This window comes from Rhinopithecus roxellana, chromosome 1, assembly GCF_007565055.1.
Source record: "Rhinopithecus roxellana isolate Shanxi Qingling chromosome 1, ASM756505v1, whole genome shotgun sequence".
Taxonomy (NCBI): domain Eukaryota; kingdom Metazoa; phylum Chordata; class Mammalia; order Primates; family Cercopithecidae; genus Rhinopithecus; species Rhinopithecus roxellana.
Window position 1 is genome coordinate 121432310 of NC_044549.1, and position 24368 is coordinate 121456677.

General features: G+C 33.9%; 1 long non-coding RNA gene across 1 annotated transcript in view; it reads right to left on the reverse strand.

Annotated features, from left to right (window-relative positions):
• The window catches only part of LOC115897374, a 42048-nt gene extending 18082 nt beyond the window's left edge, over positions 1-23966 (reverse strand). The window contains exon 1 of the long non-coding RNA XR_004057164.1: positions 23763-23966. This is a non-coding gene — a long non-coding RNA (uncharacterized LOC115897374). The remainder of the gene's footprint in view (positions 1-23762) is intronic.
• Between the last annotated feature and the right edge of the window lie 402 nt (positions 23967-24368).

The following is a 24368-nucleotide window of genomic DNA, read 5'->3' on the forward strand; positions in this document are numbered from 1 at the left end:
GTTTTCATGTTTTCTATGCCTAGTGATTATGAACATGGAGAACTTGCTAGGGAAACTTAAGATAAAACTGCTCTTCCATTTTTGTATTTTCAGTGAGAATCAACATGTTATCTCCTACATGCAATTCATGACTTCACTATAACTATTTTGATACGTTGCATTACTAGGAAATACATGGCCAAAGAAGGACACAGATAACTTTTAATTGTTAGAAGGCTTGCATCATGTGTGAATCTCAGGCAGAGCAAAAAAAAAAGTAAACTTCAGTTCGAATGTCAGTATTAGGCACTATCCTCATCCCAAAGCATTGTTTCCTTTATATAGTTTCTTTTTTGAATGATTTTGAGCAAGGCAGAGCAATTACGTGGGGTGCTGGCGGAGGCCCATGCAAACATCAGCCCCAAGTGACCAGGCACACACTCTCGGGAAGTCCATATGTGAATTAACAACTGAGAGTTTTTCCTGTGTGGGTTGCATTTGCTTTTTATACTTTGACATAATAAAATTATATCTGGCCTGAAACTACACCAACTTCAACATGTGCTCCAAATGTGTAAATGAAGACAAACGCGAAGAGAAAAATTAATGGCTGCCTGTTTTTAAGTCTTTTGTTTTGAGAATAAACACTTGAGGAAAAATATGAATTACATTTCATGCTTGAATCCATATTTCGTTTTTGGCAATTATGATGTCACCTCATCTGAACTGATGCCTGAGTTATCTTTCCAAATGCAGATTTGATCCTGTCATAGTTTTGTTTGCAATCTTCAGATGACTGTCAATTACCCGACAAATAGAAGTGCTCAGTGAACGTGGTGGTATAAATGAATCAGGTGTTTGCAAAGGAGCTAGATGGCATTCCCAGAATAAAATGGTACACATATATGTTGAGATCCATTTTGAGAATGGAATGCTGTATAAATGCCTCCATAAACTCATGAGATTTTCTGAGAATTCTGCCAGCAGATTGCCTTCACACTCAAACTGCAGCTCCTCTAGGTCCCCGGCCTGATGGCCTGCTCTACAGATTTTGGACTTGCCAGCTTCCACAATCATATAAACCAATTCCTTAAAATTAATATCTCTCTCCTTCCCTCTATACATATGTGTAGGCATACATTTATATATACATATCTTACTGGTTTTTTCTCTAGATAAATCTGACTAAAATAGCAAAGTTGTATGGCTTGAAGATGACCATTTGAATACTGACCAGCCTCTTCAAACATATTTTGCTCTACAACTCCTTGGTGAATCCTGTCACAGACTCCTTCTTAAAATTGTTTTAGAACTAGGACACTTGAAATCTGTTGGATGTGTCAGCTTCACTTTTGCACTGAAATTATTCCAACATGCAGGACTGGCTTTCCCAGCAGTCAGTACAGTATCTCTAGAATGTCTGGCCTGAAAGGTGACAACTTTGAAGGCTATTTCTGCTACATGCCACAACTCTCCTACTGCTAGCTACCCTGGAAGGCAAAGGGTTGATAATGGAAGAACGAAGAACAGATGATAATGGAGGAAAAGCATGAGAGAATTCCATGCCTCATCAACCTCTTTAGCAAAATTGTTTCTACTCTCTGCAAAAATTAATATTACATGGTAACATGATGTGGCTGGTGATGTTCTCATCTCATGATCAGGATATAAATAACTTGTAATTGTTGTTAGAAGGCTAGCATCATGTGTGAATCTCAGGCAGCAAAATTTTTCATATGGTCAAATACTTTTTTAAATATTTGCCATGTCCTATTATTTTTGAGTATTTATGATAGGCAGCATAAGAAGGACACTTTGTAGAAATGTTGAATGAAATCCTTTACTTAAAAAAAAGTAGGATTAATTTAACATTTTTCAACCAGAGTTGAAGTAGTTGGTGGAGTGTAGACATGACATTGAGGGGCAATTTTCTTGTAGTTGGTTTGGGTGGAGAATCAACTTGCTCTGCCCTCTACAGTTTGGAGCCCTATTCCTAAGTCCTGGGGAATAAAGGGCATATGCCTCTCGTGTAAACCCCCAATTATTCTTTACCTATTGTTTTAAGTGGAGATTTCTGGCAATCACTTCAAGCTTTGGTAGCTCTTTCCTGTGGAGAATTATCTACTTATTACTATATATGTGTAGTTTTTTGTGAGCTATCTTTATGGATATTAATTTAAATAAAGAAATAAAGTTAGGATTTTTTTTTACTTTACTATACTTTACTATAGTTTTACACTTTATACTTGATTGCCTTTTATTTCTTTTATGCGTACTTTATGGGGAAAAGTTTCTTTCCCTACACTTGTCTCTTCATATGTAATGAGTTCTGTTAATGTAACACTTTAAGCTCTCCTATTTACTCTACTCCAGACACACATTTAAATGGGAAGTTGGGAAGGAAAAACTGGGCACATGAGCCTGCATATCTCCATATCTTCTTTTTCTTTCTTTCTCCCTCATCCTCTCCCTGTCTAGCTCTCATGTTCTCTTCCTCTCTTTGTATTGCCTACAGAATGCAAATCCTCTCAGGTGACCTCTCCATGCTATAAATTTTCAGCCTACATACTTGAAGGTGTGAGTCACATTCTGCAAAATGATCAGCCCTAGCAATAATAAAGGTGATACTCTGTCTCCACTGATTTTGCTTTTTATTTCAGAACTTGAGTGGGCAAGAAGGGTGCTATTTATTGACTTCCTCAAGAACTCCAACTATCTAATGCATGGCTTCAAACAAATATAACCTTGTTTTCTGCGTGGAATGAAGTATTATCAACATATATTTACCAATATTTTCTACTACTGTTTTAGTACCTTATTTTCTTTTTTAATTGTGATCCAGAAATATGTGTGCAGTAGGTCCTAATTATCACATTCTTATTTTTCTTCTTAAACAACAAATCAATTGTTTCAATTAATTGTGCTGACACTTCATTTCTCTGAGGTACAAAGATAATCTGTACCTAAATTAGGAAAATAAGTCAAAAGAATACGGATTAAGACTTTTGATGGCAAACACCTGGATTTTGCTCAATGAAGGAATGAATATAAACTTGATCAAAAAAGAAAACAACTTCAACAACTTTCTTTTTAAAACTGTTTTAGCACAGATTGTGTTATTTTACAAAATTGACATATTTTACCCTTAATAAATCTTTTAAAATTCTCATTGCATTAAAGCACAAAGGGAGTCTCAGCAGAGGGTAACTCTGCTCTGATTTATGATTTCCTTATTCCTTTGTATAGTGTTCCCATTAATTCAGAGGTGCTATTTCTTTCCAGTGAGAAAAATCATCAAAATCAAGAGCAGAAAAAAAAAAGGCTATCTTTTCATTTACTCTCTCAGTAATTGAAACCCCCATACCACTCTAGCATCTAACATTGAACTGCATCAAAGCTATAGCAATTCAGTCAAACTCTGGAAGCTGGCTGTATTAGGGACAATGAGCTACAATTATACTCTAAAAAACATCATCTGAGACTATACATATGTCAAAGTCAACACTTTAGAAGTGGCTAATAAAGAACCATATTGATACCGAAAAGCTCATTAGAGACAATCAGCTGTGTTAACAGGAAAGAATGACATATTCCAGAGGGAGCACCATGGCCGTTGTTATCATAGCTGCTGGGAATCCTACTGGAATGCCATTTCCACAAAAATGAGAAGAGAGCATAGACTGTCAGGGGCTGCCTTTCATGGCACTTGAAATCCCTTTGGAGCTAGCATTGCACACCTGAGGCTCTATGACCAAAATAAAAATATGGCTGTTGCTTCTGAAGTCCTCCTCAGCTTCATCCAGATTCCTAGGTCAGAGCACCCCATGCACGGCTTCTGTTTAGTCCTCACAATGTGTTTCTTTGCTATCTCCTTGCAATTTCATTTGCTTTCTAAATCAATTCCATCTGTTATCTTAAAAACCATCTTAGCTTACAATCTTTTTAGCAGTTTCATTTGTTACATCTTCCAGGTTCACCCCATAGAAAGAATAAAAACCCCTGATGTTTATGTGGCCAGTTTCTAGGAAGTATAATTCTGTCATCTGGCCAAAATACAGACATACCGTACTTTATTACACTTTACTTTATTGCACTTTGCAGAAATTGTGCTTTTTGCAAATAAAATGTTTGTAGCAACCCTGCATTAAGCAAGTCTGTCTGTGCCATTTTTCCAATAGCATGTGCTCTTTTTGTGTCTCTTTGTCACATTTTGGTAACTCTCTCAATAATTCAGAACTTTTCATTATATTTTATCTGTTATGGCAATCTATTATCAGTGATTTTCGATATTACTGTTGTCATTTTTGTGGGTGCATGAACTGTACCTATGTAAAATGGAGAATTTAATTGATAAATGTTGTATGTGTTCTGACTGCTCCACAGACCGGCCTTTCCCCTGTCTCTCTCCCTCTTCTTGGGCCTCCTTCTTCCCTGAGATGCAGCAATACTGAAATTAGGCCAGCCCTACAATGGACTGTAAGTGTTTAGGTGAAAGACAAGAACCACACCTCTCATTTTAAATTTAAAGCTAGAAATGATTAAACTGGGTGAGGAATGCATGTGGCAAGCTGTGATAGACCAAGAGCTAGGCCTCTTGTGCTAGTTAGCCAAGTTATGAATGCAAAGGAAAAGTTCTCCAGGAAATTAAAAGTGCTACTTCACTAAACATACAAATGATAAGAAAGCAAAACAGCCTTATTGCTGATTTGGAGAAAGTCTGAGTGGTATGGATGGGAGATCAAACCAGCCACAGCATTCCCATAAGCCAAAGCGTAATCCACAGCAAGACCCTAACTCTTCAATTCTATGAAGTCTGAGAGAGACAAAGAAGCTGCAGAAAAAAGTTGGATGCCAGGAGAGGTCAGTTCATGAGGTTTAAGGAGAGAAACTGTTTCTGAAACATAGAAGTGCAAAGTTACACAGCAAGTGCTGATGTAGGAGCTGCAGCAAGTCATCCAGAAGATTTAGCTAAGATAATTGATAAAGGCGGCTACACTCAAAATATATAATTTCAATGTACATAATACAGTCTTCTATTGAAAGAAGATGCCATCTATGACTTTCATAGTGAGAGAGGAGAAGTCAATGCCTGGCTTCCAAGCTTCAAAAAACAAGCCGACTCTCTTGTTGGAAGCTAATGAAACTGGTGACTTTAATTTGAAGCCAATGCTCACTCACTATTCCAAAATTTCTAGGGCCCTTAAGAATTATGCTAAATCTACCCCATTTGTTCTCTATAAATGGAACAACAAAGCCTGGGTGGCAGCATATCTATTTACAGCACAGTGGACATGCTGTATTTTAAGCCCACTATTGAGACCTACTGCTCAGAAATATAATTTTCTTTAAAAATATTAGTGCTCATTGAGAATGTACTTGGTCACCCAAGAGCTCTGATAAAGCTCTAATGCAAGAAGATTAATGTTATTTTCATGCCTACTAACACAACATCTATGCTGCCGCCCATGGATCAAGGTGTAATCTTATTATTTAAGAAATACATTTGGTAAGGCTATCACTGCCATAGATAGTAATTCTTCTGAGGGATCTCAGTAAATTGGAAACCTTCTGAAAATGACTCATCATAGTAAATGCCATAAAGAACATCCGTGATTCATAGGAGGAGGCCAAATTATTAATATTAAGAGGAGTTTAGAGGAAGTTTAATACAACCCTCATGGATTACTCTGAGGAGTTCCAAGACTTCAGTGGAGGAAGTAACTGCAGATGTAGTGCAAATGGCAGGACAACAAGAATTAGATGCGGAGCTTGAAGATGTGATTGACTTGCTGCAATCTCATGATAAAACTTTAAGGAATGAAGAGCTGTTTATAATGAACAAGCAAAGAAAGTAGTTTCTTAAGGTGGAATCTACTCCTGGTGAAGATGCTGTAAATGTTGTTGAAAGTACAACGAAGGATTTAGAATATTACATCAATTTAGTTGGCAAAGCGGCTGCAGATTTTGAGAGGATTTACTTCAATTTTGAAAGATGTCATACTATGGGTAAAATGCTACCGAATAGCATTGTATGGTACAGATAACTCTTAAATGAAAAGAAGAGTATATCAGTGTGGTGAGCTTCACTGGTGTCTTATTTTCAGAAATTGCCACAGCCATCCCAAACTTCAGCAATCACCCACCCGACCAGTCAACAGCCATCAGCATTGAAGCAATACCCAAAACCAGCCAAAAGATTACAACTAACTGAAGGCTCAGACGATCTTTAGCATTTTAAACAATATTTTACATTAAGGTATGCAATTTTTTTACATAATGCCATTGCACACTGAACTCACTATCATATGGGGCAAACACACTTTCATATGCACCAGGAAACTAGCAAATTCATGTGACTCACTATATTGCAATATTGCTTCATTGCAGTGGTCTGAAACTGAAACCACAAAATCTCTGAGATATGCCTCTACTCTTCAGGTTAATTGTGGATCGGAAAAAATCAAACTAAGCTCTTTTACATTTGTTTGACATATAGAGAAGTAAAAAGATAATGATGGTGACATTGATGAACAGGATGGAATTAGTATCAAGCTTCAATGATAAGAACAAGGATCTTAGAAATGTAGTCCCAAGTTTTAACATGACACGTGGTGAGAACTCACTTGTCAATTGGAAGGTGCCAGATGACCAATTTTCTAAAATCAGAGGTTCCATAAACTACTGCTGCTATGAGAGTCCAAGCTATTCCAGAATTTACAGTTTGATGAGAGTATTCTGTTTTCATCCATCTAGCTCCAAGAGCATCATGGCATCCTACCACTTCTCCTGCTCTGAAATGATTCTGAAACCACTAGTTTTTTAGGGCTAAGGATTGCTGAAAAAGCTAGTGGCATAGGGCATCAAAAGGACACAGTCCTAATCTTGAAGATTCTTGAGGAAATCATAGGTCATAGTGTATTGGATCAGATCATGTGGTCAGTGGTTATGCTAATTGTGCTTATGCTATGCCCATCTAAACTCTCAGTGATATCATTTATTTGATGAAGATAGATCCTGAAACACTGAGAATGACATGAATGAATGTTAAGATTCCAGTTGGTATTTGGAGCATATCTGAACTCTTCCAAAGGTCTGTACGTTTATTGGAACAAATATCCTACAGCAGATGCTACTTATTTGATCATATAGAAAATGTCCCTGCTTGGTGATTTTCTTTCATGACATGTGCATCCTTTAAGAATTGGGGAAAATATGACTTTAGTAAACTAATAACAACATTTTTTACATACTATCAAACCAAGAAGTAATTATGTGATTTAATAAAATGCCCTAAGAATTACATAAGAAATATTATACAGAAATGCAGATTTTTTTCTAAAACTGATACATTTGATTAATTCTTGGAGTCTTATTGTAAAAACCCCGGATTTTATTATAATATTGCACTAAACATAATTTAGTGTTTATTTTTATTTTTTATTTTACTTATTTATTTTTTTGAGATGGAATCTTACTCTGTTGCCCAGGCTGGAGTGCAGTGGCGTGATCTCGACTCATTGTAACTCCACAGCCTAGGTTCAATCTATTCTCCTGCCTCAGCCTCCTCGGTAGCTGGCACTACCAGTGCACACCGCCATGCCTGGCTAATTTTTATATTTTTAGTAGAGATGAAGTTTCGCCATGTTGGCCACTCTGGTCTCAAACTCCTGACCTCAAGTGGTCCACCTGCCTCAGCCTCCCAAAGTGCTGGGATTATAGGCATGAGCCATCGTGCCTGGCCAATTTAGTGTTTATTTTTATAATTCTAAATCTTTAGGATATTTACTCCTCTGGTCACCATTATGAACATCAATTATATTAGCAAAGTATTGAATAAGGACAATTTAAAACATGTAATTCCTGAAATTTATTGCTGTTCATAAATTTATGATTTTTACAATAAAATGTTCTGCAAACATACAGAAGATATATTTTGAATACAAAAGAAGAATTAATTATGGTGCATATTTTAAAATGTCATTTTAAATCAATTTGCTTATGAACACATCAAGGGCAGAGAATATATTTTTCTCATATTTTTTATATCCTCCTACCTGTGTAGTGCAGTGTTTAGAATAAACAAAGTCTTAATAAATAGATATTGAATTAAGGTAGCACAGTGATCCAGTCTCTGTCTTCCTACCCTGAAAATTAACTAGGGAATTTGGTCAGCATCTCCTTTTTTGCCTTCTACTCCTCAAGGACAAAGTAGTAGATTAGCTTTACTCTTTACTTATATAATTAAAAAAATGAATATATGAATGTTTGAATTTGTGACTCAAACATCACTTATGAATATGGAAGTTGAAGAAAAAAAATGATGAAAAATTATAAATGAGTACTCAAATATAAGACATTCTGGCTGGGCACAGTGGTTCATGCCTACAATTCCAGGACTTTGGAAGGCCATGGTGGAGGATTGCTTGAGGCCAGGCCTGCAGTGAGCTATGATTTTGCCACTGTACTCCAGCCTGGATGAGAGAGCAAGACCCTGTTTCAAAACCAAACACAAACAAACAGAAAGCATAAACAAAACTGTTTCTAATAATAGTTTCTGGTTTCTTTAATGACTGTTGCAGTGACTACTCAATAACATTTGGAACACTGATTTGTTTTTCAGGGATAAATAATGGAACTTCTTCAGGATATTCAACATGACTTCAGCAGACAATTTCAAATTTATTGTAGAATTTCTTAGAAGTTAGGGCAATACTGTAGAGAACTTTGCCACAATTGCTTCCTGTTCCCTACTATTATGTTGCATTTGACCTTCAAGAAAAGTTCTACCATAGTAGGCTGAAATTGCATATATATACACTAGAGACATGTTTTAAAATAGTGGATACCTTCAAAACGAAGGTATTCTGAGGTATTCCTGCCTCAGCCTCCTCAGTAGCTGGCACCACAGGCGCACACCACCATGCCTGGCTAATTTTTATATTTTTAGTAGAGATGGGGTTTCACCATGTTGGCCAGTCTGGTCTCAAACTCCTGACCTCAAGTAGTCCACCCACCTCAGCCTACCAAACTGCTGGGATTATATATATATATATATATATATATATATAATTATATAATTATTTCAGCTCTAGCAAATAATAAAAACTGTTTTTCTGTTGTTTATGGAATAAATGAGTTTCTATAGTGAGTTTCACTACCTGAAACAAAATTAAGAACTGTTTTTTTAGAAAGCTGGGAACCAACAAGAAAATTTTCGGGCAATGATTTAACATTACTTCTCTAAGAGAGAAGTTGACTTGAGTCACACTTTCACATCTTGTAACTTTCAGTTGATTAATGCTTAAAGAGTCACAGGAGAGAAGAGAAGGACTTGTGAGTCCAACCAAGTCTCTAACTAAACCAAAATTTAGTTGTTTATGGAAATTTTAGAAAATGCCAAAAAAAATTGAGAGGTATGAGATTTTTGGATTTCTAAGTACTTCTAAGTACATATTTTTACTCCTTGACAGACTCCGTTAACCCTGATCCAAGATTGAGACCATCTACAGATTTTATTTGTTAAACCATGAGAACATGAATTATGTTGATGCCCAATGACTTCCCCAGAGCTAACATTCAATAAACATTTGAGATTGATTATAAAGTGACTACATTGTAACAATTTGATAACACTGTCCTTGGACTGAGTTTTATCCTTTTGTAAGGATTATTGGTGGCTACATGGATTTGGATGGAAGCCACTGCAGGCTGGACTACTGTGAATTGTCTTGTAACCAAGCTCAGTACATTTACTAAAACGCTATGAGATTATTTTTTAAATTTGCAGCCATTATTGGTATATTTTTTGAAACATTAGTTCTATTTAGATGGAATAGAAGAATATAAGGTGTTGAACAGGTAAAGGAGATAAAAATACTAAACAGATGAGCCATAGGGAAACATGACTGAGAACAAACTGATATTTGTAAAAAAATATATAAGTGGTGTGGAAATGAAAAGTGTATTATCCACATAGGTCAAATCTTATTATGATGAATTTTAAGAGAGTTTAGTATACAGTAATTTTAAATAAATAAGTAAAATGAATGGACTTTTCCATTTTGTTTATACATGTTCTATCTCAATCTTCCTTGTAATGGAACTTATTACAGAGATTTGACCTGTGCATCTAAGTATTGATTACTGATGATAATCTGAGATAGGGCCCACATCCTTTCTAGTATTAATATGGTCTTGCATTTGAAAAATTCTTTATTACTTTGATGTTTCCCCCTCTCCCCACCTATTATCTCATGTTTTAAGACAAAAGTGGTGGGAGGCCATGAAGCAAAGCAGTTAGATGCAGAAGTAAAAAGTCTCTCTAGCTTCTGAGTTCAATTCCTAGCCCTATCTCATAGGCATTATAACATCTTAAGCTTATGACCTGGCCATCCTGTTTCTAAGTTTCTTCATTTCCAAAATAGGATAATAATGGGAGAGTTGCCTCATAGAAATTTTATGAAAATTACTTGCAATATAGATAGTTCTATGATTTACTTGTAGTAAGCACTTAATAAATGTTTCTCGTATTATGAGATATATAGAGCATGTGCTGTTATGACTGTTCACAGATGAGGAAACTGAATAACAAAGGGGTTATGTCCTTCTGTAGGAAGTCTGATGTTTCTTATTAAAATGAATTGCTCAGCTTTATCCTTAGCAGGACTTTTATCAGAGCTAATGTTTTTAACCAAATGGGTTCATTGTGCCCTTTGTTTCCCTTGACGCAGTCATTTTTAAGGGGAAGTCCAAGGAATTGAAAGAATTATACTTTTATCACTCTAGATACTATATGAATGTAGATTACTTGCTTCTCTTCTCAGGCCTCAGTTTCTTTGTCTTTCTGTAATCTCTAAGGCTCTTTTCTGTTAGAAAATAATGTTACATTATTTCACAAACTAGATCATTAAACTCTTGAACTCTAAGATTTGACTCTAATAAACAAACCATCCTAAATTAAAAGAAAAGGAACCCCCATTTTGACCATAAAATTGTTATGGATTATTTTGTGATGATAATTAGGTACTGATATTAGGCACTCCTAGGCCAGTTCTTCCTTTTTTTTAACATCCCAATTCAAAAAATGTTGGAAAGGAAATTCAGATCCGTAAACTCAGCTTAACATTGACAGCAGTTACAGAAATAAAGTTTTTCCTACCAAGTCCAAATATGATCATTAATAATGTACTGTGTATTAATAGGTGCACATGGTGTAGACACATCAATGCCTAATGCAATGACAAAGCACATCCAAGTCTAATAGAAGTAAATATTACTAAAATTCTACATGATTTTTATTAAATAATTAATTCCACATTTTCAACTAAGAAACTACTTTTGATATTTATTTAATATGGTCTGCTATTGCATCTCTAACTTTTTTTCCTTCATTTTCCTCTGTCTAAAGATTGGGCTTATAGGACCAAATATCAGTTGAATAAATTGATATTTTTTAAAAAAGAAGGATGAAGAAAATCACAGACATTTCTGCAATTTCATATTATGGATAGATTAAGAATAATCATATTATGGATAGATTAAGAATAACTGAGTTTTGGATGCTATGAATACCTAAAAAGCAATTTAACTTGAATCTATTCTGTGTTTATAGAATATTCCAGACCCAGAGATAGTTTTGGTAAACAAATAGATTTAAAAATTTGTTTCTAATTGTCTGCTTTATGGCATGATCTAAATAGTTATTGATTATAATTTCACAAATGAATAAATTAAATCTTTTGTATAGACTTCAGTGGAAAAAAATATTGTCAATATAATTATAATTATTTACATTTCAAGTATGTTTTTAATTCATGTTACATTTCTTCTTTAACTCACTTGTGATGTTTTTCTCCACAGACTACCATTACTCATGCTACACTCTTCATATTTAGATTTATATTATTATCACTACTTCTGACATTTGAATCTATAAGTTCAATCCCTTATGCTTATTCTTAATGGAAGTTCATTATATGTACATCATAGGTATAAACTAATTTAAACCTAAAGCATAGTCTGAATTAGCAAGATAATTTATAACTTATTGTCATTTATTTAGAAATAAGAAATCTGAGTTAAGTTTGCAATGATAAAATTCAGAGTAAAAGTGTTGGTAACAGTCACTCAATGATCAATTTTCCTATAATACAATTTTATAATAATAAATTTGACAATACTCTGAGGACATCCATTTTGTAACTCTTAGTATTAATGTCTAAATCAGCAGTTGGAAAACCCCCACCGTCATATCATGTGGTTTCAGTAATAATAGCTAAAATCTATCCTGCAGTGAATCTTTTCTTTTTTTGAGCTACCCAATGGTTCCATATTATTACAGAATTTGCAGAGAATAATTTCTACCCCCAAAAGAATCTTTACAAATTATTATTGTCCATGCTGTTTCCTGACTTTACTTGGCTTATCTGTAAAATACATTATCAGAATTGAATAAGATCCTTTTAAGCTATGTGATTTTATATGTGATACTTCATAGAGAAAATCAGTGGATTCTGGTGAAGAATGCTTTTCAGAAGACACATATAGGAACAAAAGTTCATATATAAATGAGTTTAAAATACGAAAATTTAATACTAAAAGAGAATAACCTTGAACAAGTATAAGTGAGACCACATTTTAAATAGGATGGACCACTTGGCACATGTATAATATAGAGATTATTTTGAGAGCTCAGAATTTATTAATTGGCTAATGGTCTCATTTTTAGATAATCATGTAGAGATATGTCCTAAGACCTTGGAGATCCACCAGCCCTACATCTCTAAATTACTGATAAGGAAAATGAGGTCCACAGAGAGCCACCCAGCTGTTGAATAACATGTCTTCTGACTCCTTACCCAGTGCTTTTCCTGTTTGCTATTTTACCATGAGAAACAGATATAGGTATTCTGAAAGACAATTAATTAATTGACCAGAATTGCGGAAAAGAAAACAAAAAAGACCGAAATAATAGACACTAACTGTGTAATTATCTCGAGGAAAGAATATTGGTAGCTTTTAAGTCTAATAAAGATACAAATGTCCAAGAAAAAGAAAAAAATTAATAAATATTTAGTAAATATATTTCAAGTTCTTTTGGCCAAAGTATAAGATGAGAGCCTTTAAAAAGCAGCTTTCCATATTCTTGAATGTATTTTATAGCAAAAATGTGATGTTTTTGAATAAATGACTTGGTATACAAAACTTACAGAATAAAGAATTTTAAATATATTATTGTATAGTCATAATATGTTCTTTTGAGAAATGGTATGGCTGCAATCATTGTATCAGCATTTTTTATGTATATCTAGTGTAAAAAGTCAGGAGTCACATTTATTGAGGGCTATAACATACTCTCTCTGAACCTGAGAAAAAAACAGAGTCTTTCATATTCACCTGTCTTCATCTTTAGACCATGTAAGCCCAAACATTGTCTGGAGTAAATATTTACTAGTGGATACTAATTGTCCAATTTTGAAATAACTCGCAGTTAATAAATGTGAGTTGAAGATAGTTTAGGTGGATAGCAATCTCAAATATCTCAGAAAGGTAGTATAGTTGCTTACATCTTTTAGGCATTGAGATCTTGACTAAAGTTTTAAATTGACTATAGGTATTTCTTGATATATTGCTACCTAGATAATTGAATTAATGAGGGGGGAAATCATTTAAACTCACCTTTATGTACCTCTGAAGTTTTTTGTCTATAGATTATGTTTAGGATCATACATGATAGGAAAGGTGCTGATGCAGATTTCTACTCTCATGCCGTGGCAGAGACAGAGCATTAGAGGTTTGTATGGCAATGCATTACCACATGGTTCATGTAAATCTGCAGTAATACTGTATTCAAATAAGGATCTTGGTTTCAGTACATTTGTTCAGAATTGCGTTTGCCCCTTTTAAAGGAAAATCTAGTTCCAAAAAGCAACCTTACTGTCAATGCTCTTTCTTTAACTATGATATTGGTGCTATTTTCTTGGCAAACAAAAGACAATTCTTATGGATTCTTAGAACATTTTACAATAAGCACCTTACAAAACTCTTTGAGAGTGTGGCATATGAAAATTAATGCATGAAGCTAACTGTAATACATGCTTCTTTATGAAAACAATAAAATGGGAGAAACAGAAATAATGTTAAAGAATAATATTTTAACCATATTACCAATTCCTTATGTAACATAAAAATAGCTAGAATGTAAGACTTAATTCCAAAGAATTTGAATAAAAGAAAGGCATGAGGCATATTTTCTCAATTTCTGCAACCATGAAAGTTAGTTGAAGCAGGTGGAAAGATCTTTTACTTTAAATCTTCAATCAACGTTATGGTTTTAAACTAAAAATCTATTAATAAGTACAGTATCCGATGAATATACTTATTTGAAACATTTCAATAACTTAAAGACAAATTTAAAAACTAGTTAGGAATTTTATATTTGAGACCTTATTCTTTTGATTGTTTCTGATATGTAGGTGATTAAAGTGTGAAAATAGACACATGAAAGACAAGCTGCAAACTATGAGACAGTGATTACTTCCATAGCCAGAGGGAAATCAGGATATGAAATGAGGATGGGAGTCTTCGATTGTGTATAAATAATTCTTTTCTTAATAATTTGGGGGTAAGTATAGCAAAATATTATAAATTGTAAATCTTGGTGGTGGAAATATGCATATGTATATTACATTGCTTTTACTTTTCTGTGTAGTTTAAGATATTTCAAAATGTAAAATAAAGTTTTTTCTACCTTTTAAAATTCAAGCTAAAAGAAATGTTTATATATTATTTCTCCAGTGAGATTTTAAAACCAACCTTTTCCTCAAGTTAGATATTTTATTGTCTTCACAATTCAAAAGCATGTATTTAAAATACATGAATTTATGTAATGTGGATAATTCTTTGCTAAACAAAGCATTCAGCAGAAAAGTAAAATAAAATTCTAAATGTTTTTAATGTAATCCAATACTTGCCTAACTTTATTTCCCTTTTTTATGTTTATATAGTTAATATTGAGTTATTTTATATGTTTTATGCATGTTATCTATAATGACATTAGATTTTAGAGGCAGATACATGGTTGGTTTGTTAAAAATATCTATTAATTAGTATGTATAAATGGATTTTCATTTATATTTATCCAACACCATGTAAATACATAAATATATTTTACAAAATGTTGTAGTAAAAACTGTCTACTAAAAGCACTAGTTTGTGTATTCATCTCTTAGTTTATAATTTTAATTAATCCTTTAATTATATTTATATTTATATTTAAACAAATTTATATTTGTTTAAATTAATCCTTTAAACAAATATAAGCCTGGAATAGAAGAGCTTTATTTATTACTAAAAGTGTATATGTGAAAACATAGAGGAAATAATTATATAAAGTTTTCTATGTCCCCCTCAAAGTAGCTTAAATAGAAATCACTATTTTAGATATATTCTTACAAGAATTCATTCTAACAACAAATGTGCTAGTCTGGTTTAAATGTAAGTTGCACTTGAATAGCCTTAGTTATATCTTGAAGAAGAGCAATATGCACTGTTATTAATTATAAAAGGAAACAAATCTAAGTTTACTGAGTTTTTACACTTTTTAATAAAAATGTGAGCATCATAACTACTGGATTATTTGCTATGTTCAACACACTCCGTTCACAATTTAAAGTTTGCACATAGTGTCTAATAATGGTCAAGCACTTCCAAAAATGTTGCACCTGGAACAGGGAGGAGTGAGAAGGGCAAAGGTCAAAACCAGGCCTTAATAAGCATTGACTAAATAGACTTTAGACTCAGTGAAAAGTCCAGACGACCCCTGCAGCGTCATCTTACAGCTCTGATTTTCCTCTTTTCAACATGTAGTATAATCCATAAATACAACCAAATTACTAACAGCTTAGTCTTTGGTTTGGTTTTTTATCTTCCAGTTTCCCCCCACTACCCCCTTCACAAAGATTTGAAAAATTAACCCCTTTCTGTCCTCAGACTAACCAAAGAATGAATTTCTTCATAGGCACTGTTGTCAGCTTAAATCGTTAACTCTTTTCAGGGCAAGAGGCACTTTGTAAAGTGGTTCATAATAACCAGAGTAGTGACAGAGTGTTTCATTTTCTCCCAACATATTTTGAGTACTGTCCTGATAGATAACTAATAGTAACAAGCCAATCAAACAATTATACAAATCAGTGAATTATATCTCCTATATAAATGTTTTTAAAGCAATAAAATTAGATTAATACTTAAAACTTTATGAGGAATTTTTACCTCTGGTTTCCCATCACACAGTGGTTGCATTTTCATGAGGTTTTCTTGATAATTCGTAGGTACAATAAAAATGTCTGTAACCAATTTTTGACACACTCTCCTAATTTCAAATTATTTGATACAGTTTACACCCTGATATTCTTATTGACATAGTCTCCTCTTTTCATACTTGTGTTTTATTTTTCTAGTGCAACATGTGCTGAAGGAGAAGTTAGTTCCTTTAAGTTAAAACAGTAATTTCCCTACAGGAAATATACCGAATCAAGTTTAAACCACAAGAATGAGTCGAGCATCTACTTCAAGTGCATTAGTTGAGAGAAGCCTTCCACTCTGAAGTGGGCACACTTCGTGAACCAGAAGTGAGAGCTGCCCAATCAAATTCAGTGTAATCGCGTGATTCTGTCTACTACACTGCAGATTTTCAGAATGCCAAAGACATCTGCGTCTGTCCCTACATGTATCCTTTTGATGTCATGTCTACCCTGTTAACCCCGTTTCCCTTAGAGTTAAAAATATAACATTTTAAAACAAAGATTTAAGAAGACAGCTCTGCCTGTGAAACATAAACAGCACCATTGAGGGTGAGGCAAAGTCATAACTAAGCAGAAATAACTGGGAATGTAGCAAACTGGGTGGAAGTTCAGAAGTGTGCTATAGTCTGAAGGAGGATCCTTTAGAAGGAGCATGAAAACAGATAGAAGTAGTGTCCCTGGAGAGTTAAAAGAGGCCTGGGTTTCTCAAGGATTCCTGTTCCTGATTGTCACAGTCTTAGAACAGGAAAGAGGATATAGCAAAGGGCAGACATTTTGCACAATTGCAAAGCTTCCCTAACTGACCCTATTTTTTAATGCTCTGTTCGCCTACAGAATCAGGATACATGAAAACAGAGCAGTGAATCTCAACCATGACCCCACACAAATAAAAGTACCAAAACTTATTTCAAAGATAACTGGAAAGTATTTCTTATTTTAAGTAACATTTTTGATTATCTACAATCTTGCAGAATCAAGACCAATTTTTCCAGAGTAACACGGAAAAGGAGAAAAATGGGAGTAGCTCAGAGTTCTATTCCTTATTTAAACCTATCTGTTCAGAACATCTTAGCATCAACCATCTGAAATTATAACACCAGTGTAATTTTGCTATTTTTTTCCCAAGATCCTATTATCCATTACCTCTGACCAACACAGTTAGATTCAGCACTATTAAAATGTATAGTTTTAAAAGTAAAGCAAAGCTGGAAATATGTATAATGTAACACTTTTATGCTTGGGTTTTTTCGTGTATACTTTGCTTGATGTTTTAAGCTTCTAAAAATATTGTTTTTATTTGAGGTAGGAAAAGAAAAAAATATTTTCTTTTCTATTTGTGAATCCCATGAACAAATACAGTTCGGTTTTCTCTGAAATTTTGGGTTTTTACACCTAAATTGATGGTAAAATCATCAAATATTGGAAAATTCTTATATTTTGGAAGCACAAATTGATTCACAGAACATATATATAATATATATATTCTCTCTATATAGAATGAATATATATACACATACATATATATAAAAAAGATGATCTCAGATATTTAAATTTTACATGTTCATAAAGAATTTGCTTCATATTTTGGTGGCTTAGAACGTTCCTTTTCTATTTGTGAATCCCATGAACAAATACAGTTCGGTTTTCTCTGAAATTTTGATTTTAAAAAATTCTAACTGATCTTATCTTTCATAAGACTTGCATTTTTCAAACAATTGAAAAAACATGGCTTTTGATGATTAGGCAGCACATACTTTTGGACAACTAATAGATTTGCTTGAGATACAAGGTACCTGAAGAAGAATCAGCAAAGAACACCAAATCAGATAGAGTGTTGCTGTGAGGCCCCCTCAATAACCCTGATAATTAATTTGGAGTTTTTCTTATCTCTATCATGTATTTTTTAAATATACACCTTTGGTTTAAGGTTTTTTCTATCTTTATTAGGCAAACGAGTGTCAATATGTCTGGATAATTTGTTTTCATCTAATATTTTCACCATTCAAATAATAAATTTTTTTTAAAAAAATCTTTGACTATTTGCAGTAATAAATAAATTATAAAGATATTTATTTGAGTCAAGAATTTGTCAAAAAGAAAAAAGTATGGGAACTTAGATGCCCATTTTTAATACATACGTAATTCGCTGAGCTATACTGAATATGGAGATCACCTTCTATTCTTGATTTTTTTTTTTACTGGTCCAAGTTCAAATAAAATTTACATATTTTCTTTATAAAATGACTATGGAGATAATGAACTAAGAATATTATATAGTGAATATTTTCGTGGTAAATTTAAAAAGCATATGTATCTTTCAAAAATAATGTTTTTTTAAATAACAAGAAAAATAATTTAGTACAATCATTCTTTCATCTTAATACAACCAATATTTTATCTTTTAACCACTAAAGTGCTTACTAGACAGTTGAAACTGTGTAAGCGAATAATCACTTTAAAAAATTACTTGTGATAAAATGATAGAAATAGCCAACTCAAATAATTTTCATTGAGGATGAATCTTGCAGCTATATTAATATTAATAAAAATTAAATGCTTTTGATTAGTCTAGATTGGTTTGTAAGGGCAAAACACAAAGACAAAACTGAGGCAGTGAGCCTCACAATGCCTCTACTGATTTCTCTACTGGCCCTTCCTCTGCACATGGTCAATTAGAATTGAAAATCCTGTGCTGATTTCATTCGCTGGAATTTTTAAGCAGGTCAGGAAGAAAGATGTTATTGAAAGGAAAAGTCTCATCTAAATAAGAAAGGAGCACGTGGCCATCTGGTCTTAGCTATACATATAAAAAGTTATTTCAGCTGAACTGCAGGCTTAATGTTTAAAAAGATGTGCCAGAAATTAAACCAAAATCTGTTTACGGTAAAATATCCCAAATGTTTCTTTTTAAACTTTCAAATATGCAATACACAGTTCATTTCCTATCTGTGATTCATGAGCCCATTTGACCCCAGCGCCTCACTGAGCTTGACCGAGTTTCACTCAGTAGAATATTCAATCATTTTTAGAACACTTTTCCTTCATAGAGTGTCAACAAGACAGTGGATCTTTTGAAAACTGAGAAAATAACTTTGATAGTTTTCACTCAAATTAATTTTGAGTATTGTCTTCATGTAGGATTGCAAGAATAAAATTTGAAACGTAAAGCAGACAAACCAGTTTCCCTTGTTGTCTCATCGCAACTTGAGGCTCCTGTGCATTCTCTGCACAGTGCTCAGGTATCTACTCACAATCATTTCAGGCCCTATGCCTAAAGGCTAAGTTAAAAAGAAAATTCTCTTTTCATGAAGAGAAATTATAACTGTTGAGTCTTCTTTTACAAATCATTTTCACGGTAGTAAGAAACAGAGATGGTTTTAAAAACCACATTTTACACTGTTTGTCACATTAGAGTCATATCTTTTGATATTCTTTTTTGATATGAGGTATTTGTGGTAATTATAACATCAATACATTAACTCATCCAATATCTGATAATGCCCTTCTGGTGGTATAGCTAGTTGATGTTGCAATCTGAATTTTAGTGTATTGAAATACATTAGCAGTCTTCAAGAACTCTTATAATAAAGTGACAACAATTATTTGGGGTCAGAAGACTATATTCAAAGACATTATATATACGTATACTAAATATGCTACATGCATGTAAGAGACATACGTGATCTTAATACCAACACATGCTAAACAAGGATGTAGATTTAAGCTAAGTCTTCAAATAAATAATTGGATTAAGGATATTCTAATATATGAAACAAAAGACTCTTGACATATCCTTGACATAAAATACCCATTGGTTGTTTTTGTGTATCTACTATGTTTGTTCTGCCATTTCAAATAAATCATTGCCATTGTGTAAGAAGAATAAACTGTACTATAGTAAATTGTTCTTTCTCCGTTATGCTCTGAAAACCCATTTGTTCTTGAATTGGCGTTACGTAGTTCAACTATTTCAATCAAGTCCATTATCTTCTTGTCTTTGAAAGATGCCTTTTCAGTAACCTGTATCCCCAATGGGCAATGCCATGTATTGTTTTTGGAAAGTAGGTAAAATTTAAACACAACTATTTGCTCATTTTAATCTTTGATAAAGAAATTGTATAATTAATCATCAATCTTCCACTATATGTTGGAAGAACTATTTATGTAAAATTATAGATTCAGGCCAAGAATTTCTTAAAGAAGTTATTTATTAGTTCTTAGTGGAGTCTTACCCCATAGAATGTCATCTAACTTGTGTAGCTTGTTTTCTCTAAGTACAAAATGTGTCAACTCTTTAGCTATATACTTTTCTTAACAATAGTAACATGAAAGCAGCAAAAGAACAAACATTTTTTCATTTGTTTTAAAACAATCACACAATACATTGGCAAAATGAATCTTATTAATTTGTTGACATATACGTAGTGCTGTTTATACATATATGCTTTGAAAATCCTTTCAGATTAATCGCTTTTTAGTATGCAAGAATGAAGAAGTATTAAGAGCAAATTCCAAAATTTTAAAAATTATGTATCAGATACGTGGTATGTAAAAACTGGTAAGTATAGCAGTCATTCTATTCTAATGAATATTAATTTAAATTATATATCAAAACTTGGTAGTTAACGGGTAGTATGTATACAGAGTTGTTCTATATCTACATCTCAAATCTGGCAATATGTTTTGGTAAAAGTATTAAACTTTATTTGCGTGAAATAAAATAATGTACTTATATCTGTGCATTAATAAAAATCTGAGCACATGTTTGGTGACTAACTAAACAGTGTAAGGCCCATAAAACAGACTTGAAAATAAATACACTGTACTAGCTCACCCAAAAGTTAATTCAACTATTATCTAATCCAGAGATATACCCTTATTAAAGCACACAAGAGAGCATTACTTCTAAATCTTTGGTATAAAATTATTCTCTCCTTAAAAAATAAGTTAAAAGTAAAAAGGATTTAATTGTTACAAAATGTTCAGTGGCAAATTAAAAACACCAAGTCATAATAAATTGCAATATTGTAGCATTGTTATCCAACTGGATTTCAAAATGCTCACCATTTTTACATCCTATTTATATCATTGAAATTCAGCCGCCTTTCAAATGTTCAAACGGCATATTAATAAGGCTTCCTAGAACCAGGAAACTCTGACTACATATATCTTGATAAACATACCCATCCTGCCCCATAAACACATCTTCAAAAGAAAGATAGCTGCAAATAAAATAGTCCTTTCCTGTGGGTGTCGGTTAACCCCACGAGCACGTGAACTTCCTATGGGCACACACCCAACATACATTAGCGATTAGGTGATTGAAAATGTTGCCCACAAAGGCAAAATTTTATATATGATGACATCAACAGCTAACCTGGATTTCTCTGTGATACAATGATATAATTTCCTGATTGAGTGTGTGTATCTTGAGATAGAGAAAGAGAAAAGAGAGCGTGTGTGTATGTGTGTGTGTGTGTGTGAGAGAGAGAGAGAGAGCGAGAGAGATGCTTAGAGAACAGCATCATCAGAAATGGTATGTAACCTTCTGCAAGGTTTGCAAGAATCTTTCGACAGACCTTTGACTTGTTCCAGATTTCATGCAGCGTAAGTTCATTCAAAAATGCATTCCCCACACAAACAAATTACGTTATGTTTAGTTAGCACAGTATTAGTCCTAAAATATTCTGATAGGATCTGTTGAGATGTGATTTCTACACCAAAGGAGGCATGTGCATCTGTATGATATGGTGTGGGAGTTGCAAAGTCCCTTGAGACCTGCCTTTGAATGGGTAAGACGTCTTGGTTTCAAAGGTAATGAAAGGGTTAAAAATTGAGGCTGTCTAGGGTAAGAGAAAGGGGATATTGTTGTCTTTAATCTTTCCGCAGTATGTGTAAGACTTCCATCCCGGATCTGCACATAGCAGTGGAATAGGCTCGGCATGCATTGCGTGCAAGCTCCTTGATTGTAGAAGGGGAAAAAAATCTGGCTGGAGTCCAGACAGGCTGGAGCTCTGTTGATCATTATGTCTAGCCTTCAGGTGTCTCAGCACACAGTGGGCGGCGGTGGGGGAGGTGTAGATAACATGAGAGCAGACAAAGAAAAAAAATGGTGTATTTTTATAAGATTATGTGAAAATTTGTATTTATTTTCAAGTCCTCCTTAAGAAAATGAATCCTAACGTCTTGGACTTTTATAATTAGAACACAGGCTCTGCTCTGGCAGCTCTCTTTAAGCCATAATTAGTTATGTCTGGAGCCTTTGAATAATTCCTTTCAATAATTGATGGAGTTAATATTCTCTTTTAAAAATGAGGAGGACAATGTTTTTCACAAACTCTTTTTGTTGGAGGCTTTGTCATTCAAAATCTCCATCAGTCATAATCACGCTGGTGTGATTTGCCTTTTAATTTCTTGTAAGACTTAGCTTATAACTTTTTAAGGATGTGGATAATTCTAGAAGTAAAGGCATAATGCATTGCTAGATTACTCTAGCTGAATATAAAAAGAAAGCAGTAATACAGCAACATTCTATCCATTTGTTTCCAATTATTTTATACATTTTAAAACTGCATTGTATGTTGCTTCTGTTTGAAACTCCATCAAAAAACCTTATTATGAATGTAAGGAACTTAGATGCTAATTATATCTTTTGCTTGCTAGCAAGAAGAAATGCCAAATTATTTTATTCTTCAAGCATTCTTCTATAAAGAAGCTTCCGCATGCTTCCTCCCCACCCCCACATCCTCACTCCACCCTATTAGGAATTTCAAAAAAAAAAAAAAAAAAATCTTTATCCATGGAAGGCTGGATCCTAAGACAGAAAGCTGTCTTTTCCTTCTCTCTTCACACTGGCCACTTTCAGTCGCCTTCACTTCTGCCCGGACTTTATTTCACATTGTGTGGACTACAACACCGAAACCAGTTCAGTTTCTATCCTTATTATCAAATTAACAGTGGTGGTTAAAAAAACATATAAAGAAAGCCCTGGCTTGAAGCCATTGTTCAGAATTTAAGAGCTATTTGCCCCCAAGTGTCTTTGCAGTCTTTCATAGCTAATTATAATAACTGTCAGATGTGTGGAAAGTCTATGGTGCCCTTGTCAGTGGAGTCAGCAAAGTTTGCCTTTTATTTTTCTTGGGGACAGAGCAAATCTGATTAGACATAAAAAGCAAAAAGAAGTGAACTAAGTACATATGCGTGTGCCTTCATTTTTTCTTATGAACAAAGCAGCACACTAGAGCGATGTTCCGACGCACAGCCTCCTACAGCTACTCTTTGGAACGCCTGACTTTTATTTTTAATTCTTTATCCTTCACAGAATAAAGTATGCAACAATTGTCCCTGGAATATTTTCCTGCCAGCTGAATACCCTTCAGTATACACATAAAAGAGTACCCTCAAGAAATCTTCGAATATTGGATGTTTATGACATAAAACTATTTTAATCAGTACACTTGACGGAAAGGAAGGTATACTTACAATTTCAAAACGGTTATTTGCTGTAGTTTCTTGTCCCCCGAGGCAGAGCAGAGGCTTTTGCCAGACTGTCCATGATGCAGGTGCAGAATCCCTGTTTTCATGCCGGAGAGGAAGGTAGAAAGTGCTTCATAAAGTCACTCGGAACTCAGCCACTTGTGCTCAGACATCCCTTGCTCCTGTGGAAGCTGTACTATCTGCAGTTCTGAATTGAACTAAATTACAGCCCATGTGAAAGACAGGGGCAGTGAGTCATGTGAGAGATACAGAGCTATCCTATTGGCCACGAAGACATAGCTTAGGCATTCTGCCTTTTCCACCATTGGTGAATAGTTAAAACTGAAAGCATCTAGATCCTCCTCTTGAGCTTATTTGTCCTTTATGTGTGGAAGAATGACTGTAGGATTTTACAGTGACAGAATTAGTTAAGAAAGGGACTGAAGTCATCCTTCACAGAGACTGGTGGGAGGTGATTGGAAGCTCAGCTTTTTTAAGATTTCTTTTTTTCTTTTTATCCCTCTGCCCTGCAGTTTTGTCCATAATTTGCCTGTTTGCCTGTTAGAAAAATGTTTTTTTGTGTGTGTTTTTCTCCCTTCAGTTAACTTTGGA